The 6,435-nt window shown below is 40.1% G+C and overlaps 1 pseudogene; it reads left to right on the top strand.

The window, feature by feature from the left end:
* Positions 1-201: 201 nt before the first annotated feature.
* Positions 202-2,086, top strand: LOC149177818 (cytochrome P450 78A4 pseudogene; annotated as a pseudogene).
* The last annotated feature ends 4,349 nt before the right edge of the window (positions 2,087-6,435 follow it).

The following is a 6,435-nucleotide window of genomic DNA, read 5'->3' as shown; positions in this document are numbered from 1 at the left end:
GAATTCCAACGGATGAATGGTATCGACTTAATAGATGTTTCGGGATCTGCCTTTTACGGTTACCGGCTTTTCCCTCTCTTCCCGTGGAATGGAACCCTTGGAGCTATAAATCCGCTTCAACCCCTCCACATTCTATGCGCTCATATCTCTCTCTGGCTTCTTGCTGCTGCTTAGTTTTTGTATTTGCCATCCATTTCTGAGATGGAGAATCGCGGGAGCTCTGCAGGAGGCGGGTGGTGGCTCTATTTCCTCCTCTTTAGAAATGGTTGCAGTCGTTTGTCGTTGGACTCCGACGATGTTTGTGGGTGGCGTCAGTGGCATCTTTATATTGCACTGCTTATTGCTGCTGTATCTGCTGTTTTGGCCTCCTGGTTGATCCCGGGAGGCTGTGCGTGGGCGGGGAGACGCAGGAGGTCGGGCGGCGTACCCATTCCTGGTCCCAAAGGATGGCCCATCATCGGAAGTCTAATAGACATGAGCGTTGGTCTTGCTCACCGCAAGCTCGACTCTCTGGCTCGTCTTCATGGTGCCAAGAAGCTCATGGCGTTTAGCTTAGGCTCCACGCCCGCCGTTATTACATCGGATCCTGAAGTGGCCCGAGAGCTGCTCAACTCCCCTCATTTCGCCAACAGACCCCTCAAGCAATCTGCGCAGCAGTTATTGTTTGGGCGGGCCATTGGCTTTGCGCCCAATGGGGACTACTGGAGGCTGCTCAGGAGAATTTCTTCCGCGCATCTTTTCGCTCCGCGCAGAATCGCTGCTCACGAGCCTGGTCGCCAGGCCGATGCTCTCGGAATGCTTCTTGATATTCAGAAGGAATGTCAGTCCAGCGGTGTTGTTAGGGTTCGACGACACCTGCAAGGAGCTGCGCTGAACAATATCATGGGCAGCGTGTTTGGAAGGAGGTTCGATATGTCATGTACTTCTACTTGTGAAGAAGTGAAGGAGCTGCGGGAGATGGTGGATGAGGGTTTCCAGCTGTTGGGAGCGTTCAACTGGGCGGATCATCTACCATGGCTGCGACCGCTGGACCCTCTTCGAATCCATGCTCGTTGCGCCCGCCTGGTGCCCCGTGTGAGAGCTTTCGTTAGAAATATCATCGAAGAGCACCGACGTGCAGAGCGGAACAGCGAAACGGGTGATCAATCCGATTTTGTTGACGTTCTGCTGTCGTTGCATGGAGAAGATAAGCTAGATGAGGAGGATATGATCGCTGTTCTCTGGGTCCGTACTATCAGTATTTTCACACTCTCATCTTCTATGTATCTCTGTGTTTTAGTTTAGTTTTTTCACCACACTCTCATCTGATCTATCTCTCCGTATTTTAGTTTAGTTTAGTTTTTTCACACCGAAACTTATGAATGAGGCCCTTGCCTTTGGGGAGGGGCATTAACTAAGTTTGGTTCTAATTTATGTAATGTTATGTATGCAGGAGATGATTTTTCGTGGCACAGACACGACGGCTCTGCTGACAGAGTGGACCATGGCAGAACTGGTGCTGAATCCAGATGCCCAGAAGAAAGCTCAGGCAGAGTTGGACGCTGTAGTGGGGCGAGACCGCAGCGTGAATGATGCGGATATCCCTAAGCTGCCGTACCTCCAAGCTGTGGTAAAGGAAGCGCTGCGAATGCATCCGCCTGGACCGCTGCTATCATGGGCGCGGCTCTCAACTGAAGATGTCAACATCAACGGAATGTGTGTTCCGGCGGGCACGACGGCCATGGTGAATATGTGGTCGATTACTCACGACCCCAACATTTGGGAATCACCTCATGAGTTCCGTCCGGAGAGGTTTGTGGTGTCGGAAGGCGGGGAAGACGTGGATGTGAGGGGTAACGATCTGAGGCTTGCTCCTTTTGGTGCTGGTCGTCGTGTGTGCCCGGGGAAGGCTCTGGGCCTTGCCACTGTTAACCTCTGGGTGGCCAAGTTGCTCCATCATTTTGAATGGCTTCCTCATGCTGAACATCCGGTTGATCTGTCCGAGGTCCTGAAGCTGTCATGCGAAATGGCTCATCCTCTTCATTCTGTTCCCGTCATGCGGGTGCCTTTCGCTTTCATTAAATCCTCTGTCCCTGTCTCTGTCTAGTCAATTACACCTACACCTCACCTCATGTTCTGTTTGTCAGTATTACTAGGCTCTGTATTTCGATTGCAAGTGGTACACTCTCTGACCCATGCTTCGTCACAAGAAGAAGAGATTGAGATTGTGTGTTTTTGTGATGGATAGAACAACGATGGTGATTTTGATTTGGAATTATTGTAAGCTGTGTGTGTGTATGCTGCACATTAAGGTTAGGTTATCCGACGTGTGAGCATATTTCGACAATTGAATAAAGATGATGAGTTACCACCTATTTCAATCTTGTCTTGCCGCTATTACTATGTTAAATAATTTCATACCTTTGTCCGATCCATGCAGAATTCTGTTAGCTTATTATTTTCTTTTCGTTTCGATGGGTGAAGAGGTCCATCCAGATTGCAAAATCTAAGACAAGAGATCTATAAAATCTAAAACTACAATATAAGCATTGTAGCTACCCGGTTTCAGAGGAAAATTATGCTTTAAAACCATGGAAAAATACATACGCTTACGCTTTCCCAAGAATCATGCAACTTCTTATAGCAGCACGCATTTCATTTTCAGTCGTTTTTCTCTGCCGTATTTTGTTTCGGTGATTGCCTTTGTAATCTGTATGGTCTCGTCGTCGGAGGATCTGTTGCAGTTCTTCGTCAATGAAACAATAAGCAATAAACGAACGAACAGGTGGCGAAGCGTTTCTCGGGACCTTAAATATGAGGGGTATCTACTATCAACACGTCTGCCAAGATCGATATGGCGGCGTCCACGGCTTCTTCTTTGACCCACATTCTCATCCGTACGAACACACCGGTACGGGCATGGGACCTCGGCCCGCTGCTAAAATATTGCTTCAGCCTGTTGAATCCCGAAGCAGCCAAAACCAAAGCGGCGCACCACGGTTTGTTGTTTCTCCTTTAAAATAGAGACGAGTGCGGGAAAATAGAAATGTGGATTTTTTAATTATTTACTGTGAATGCTTTTTTGGATCAATAATTTTTTTAATGATTTTGTATCCCCTGTTAAGTGAAAGACATCCTATGCAGGAGGTTAGGCATATTACAAAGTTCAAATAGCTTTAAATAAAGAAATGGTTAAAAAAATAAGTTTAGCAGTAGTTTGAATTTTAAAAAGACATTGAATTAATAAAATAAGTTCTACTCATTTATTAAAACAATTTATCATTATCCGCATAAAGTGTGATTAGTCAAAGATGGTAGATTAAAACAAATAATTACTATCAACATAAAGTGTGATTAGTCAAAGATGGTAGATTAATTGGATTGATGAAGTCAAAATCTCCCTCTAGCAAAACACAATAACATAATATGATAAAATGATTTAATGACATTGTTTAAATCTTTTTTTCCAACCTAGCATTATAAGTTACAACAATCTCAAAACATAATTTAGACAAGTAGGAACTAGTTTTCATAATTTGTTAGGGTTGGTTTTTATTGTTGAAACACCCTCTTATATGGATATTTTGGTTAACTGTCTCTCAGTAAGAGGTCTTAAATATGATTGAAAATCTTTTGGGTTATACAATGAAGGAATCTCTCTTCAATGAATTTGCATAATAACAAGGCATCTATGATGATATAAATAGTCATTTCTAATTTCAATTGTCTTTTCATTTTCTTTGAGAGGAAGACAACATTGATTATGTAGAGTAGTATTGTAAGTTTTCGAGGCCTTTTTAGGTATATCTCCCCCAAATTTTCCCAAAATCCACCAGGGTTTTGTTAGACTTATAAGTTTTAGTGTTATCGCATTGCCTTAGGGGTGCTAAATTCATCTATGCATTCAAAAATATATTTTAAACAAACGAATTTATAACATCATGTTAAATTTTTCCTAATCAATAGTTTGTACATAATAATTAATATTAAGATACTAAAGGATTTACAACATTTTATATCAATAGCCAATAAATTTATCAATATCACAAGATCAAGTCCACGACGTCTTGGATAGACGGTGATAGGGTGCTCTGTTACGACACTCCTTCATATGAAGTCACCGGTGCTCTGTTATGACACTCCTTCATATGAAGTCACCGGTGCTCTGTTATGACACTCCTTCATATGAAGTCACCGGTTCAATTTCCCACCCGATAGGGGTGATATATTGGACATGATGAAGATGCATAGTCCTCCCAAGTTTACAAAACAAAAATTATCACAAGATTAACATTTAAAAAAATATAATATTACTAATAAAATCATTTAAAAAGATAATATTACCAATAAAATCATAATATACTGGATTGGAATTGGCCATCAAAAACTCATAACATATTAAAATATTCAAAATCTAATGAAAATATATTTATTTATATACACCAATAATTTATGTAAATTAAAACTATGCAAACCATAAATTTTGAAATACATGAAATTAAAGTTCTGGTCAACAAAATTCTTTCAACAATGAAGTTCTAAGTAACCTCAGGTCTAATAAGTAACGACTATAATCTAAAGAGTAAATTCTGAAATTCTTAATGATAACTTTGAGCCAAACTATGCACTATTTTGAAGTCTGGCTCATTAGAATGACGCAGTAACTGTAATCTGAGTAAATTTGAGATGCAGAGATAACTTTTCGTGAAACTATGCACTAATCTGAGTAAATTTAGCCGTACAAATTTAATGTTTGAGAGAGTTAATTTGATATTACTTCTATGAACAACATTTTTATGTATAACTTCAGGAGGATAGTTTATTGAAAGGATGAAGGTGTTACAAAGGTGTCCATGAGTTTTTTTTTTGGGGGGGGTAATGGCATTTGATGGAGAAAAGTTATGTATGTGTCAAAGGAAATGGTGCCCTATTTTGAAGGCTTGAATTTTGGTCATGCTTGTTGGAGGCTTCTGAATTTCTATATTTTGTTTATCATATATGACTACAAATTTTTAACGTTTAGGTGCCATCTATATCATCTATATTTTATTTTGTAAATTGTATTGTAAGTGGGTGCATTTTCGGTTGAACTCGACACCCTTGATATTTTTATTGTAAACTGGCCAAACTTGAGCGAGTATTAGAGTTACTGAATACTCAAATCTCCATTGTTCATAACACATTCATAATACACTCTCTCTAACATACAAACTTGTTTTCAAAATTTTCAGGACAAGATTGTGTTTTTGGAGCTTGAGTCACAACTACAACGAGATGAACCACAAAAGAAGAGTTGTAATTATGAACTGGTTCTTGTTCAGGACAAATCCTTGTTTGAGCTTGAATCCCATAAACAATCGAAGATTGATTAAAATAATGGAGTCATTTCAGGAGCAGATTTGCAAGTAGATGTAAAGTTTTAACTTGTACTTCCCAAGACCTTGGGAAGAAGTTGTGAACAGCAAGAATAGAACTGGTCTCGCATATAAAAGGGATGGTATTTTGTTATTCCAAAATATTCCAAGCTCATCCAGTTTTTCAGTGCTGGATTTCTTCAGGATGATCCATCTTTACATGCTCCTGTTGCACAACAACCACAGATTGTCAAATGCCAACATTGTGATCGAGTTGGCCATGTGAAAGATCAATGTTTTGATCTTCATCCTTGTGAGCATTGAGGTAAGCACGATCATAATTCAAACAAATGTTCCAAGAAAAAGAACTCCTGCAAGAACGAAGATTCACCTTGGATGAATCACTTCTTGATAATGGTGTTCAACAGTCAGGAAGTTATACTAGTCATACCATAGAATTTATTCTCGATTATTGACTAGTTTTGCAACAAATATTTCATCATCTTCTCAAAGGTATCTGACAAGGGGGAATTTATGGTAAGTTACCATCTTCGAAGATTGACCATTCAAATATTACAAGTGAGCCTGAGCCACAACTTGAACCTACTATCTTAGTGTACAACTAGAGATAACCATAGCCATATTTAGAGTTGTATCCAGAGACACAACAATTCCCATGAAAATAATTGTTTTATTAGTGGCATTCGTTAAACCATTACCTGCAGAAGATTTTGGTTTCCGCTACAGGTTTTGTTAGGGAGCACTTCCACTAGTAGAAGACTTCATCTTCTAGCTAGACTAGTAATTGTTTAAGGAATTGCTTTGATAGTTCTAGAGTTGGTGCTCATCTTTAAACCACCACTGGTTGAGACCTCGAGTTCTCCTACCTTTGGGTTTTTTTGTGGTTTTCTCTTAAAAACCATCATCTTAGAGAGCTTATTCAACCATTGGTTGTCATGCTCTTTTGCATTTTAGCTCTCTTATTTGATCCTCATATACACCCCTTCATATTAAGGGGGGGAATGTTAGCCACCCAATCCGTCATGGTTTTGGTGGAAAGTTAATGCATGTCCAAGAAACCTAGAAACTGAATCCAACAGTG

The sequence above is a fragment of the Pinus tabuliformis genome, chromosome 4_1, assembly GCF_031772625.1.
Source record: "Pinus tabuliformis cultivar Carrire ecotype Pingquan chromosome 4_1, CPIR1, whole genome shotgun sequence".
Classification (NCBI taxonomy): domain Eukaryota; kingdom Viridiplantae; phylum Streptophyta; class Pinopsida; order Pinales; family Pinaceae; genus Pinus; species Pinus tabuliformis.
This window is presented reverse-complemented; position numbering and strand designations above follow the sequence as displayed.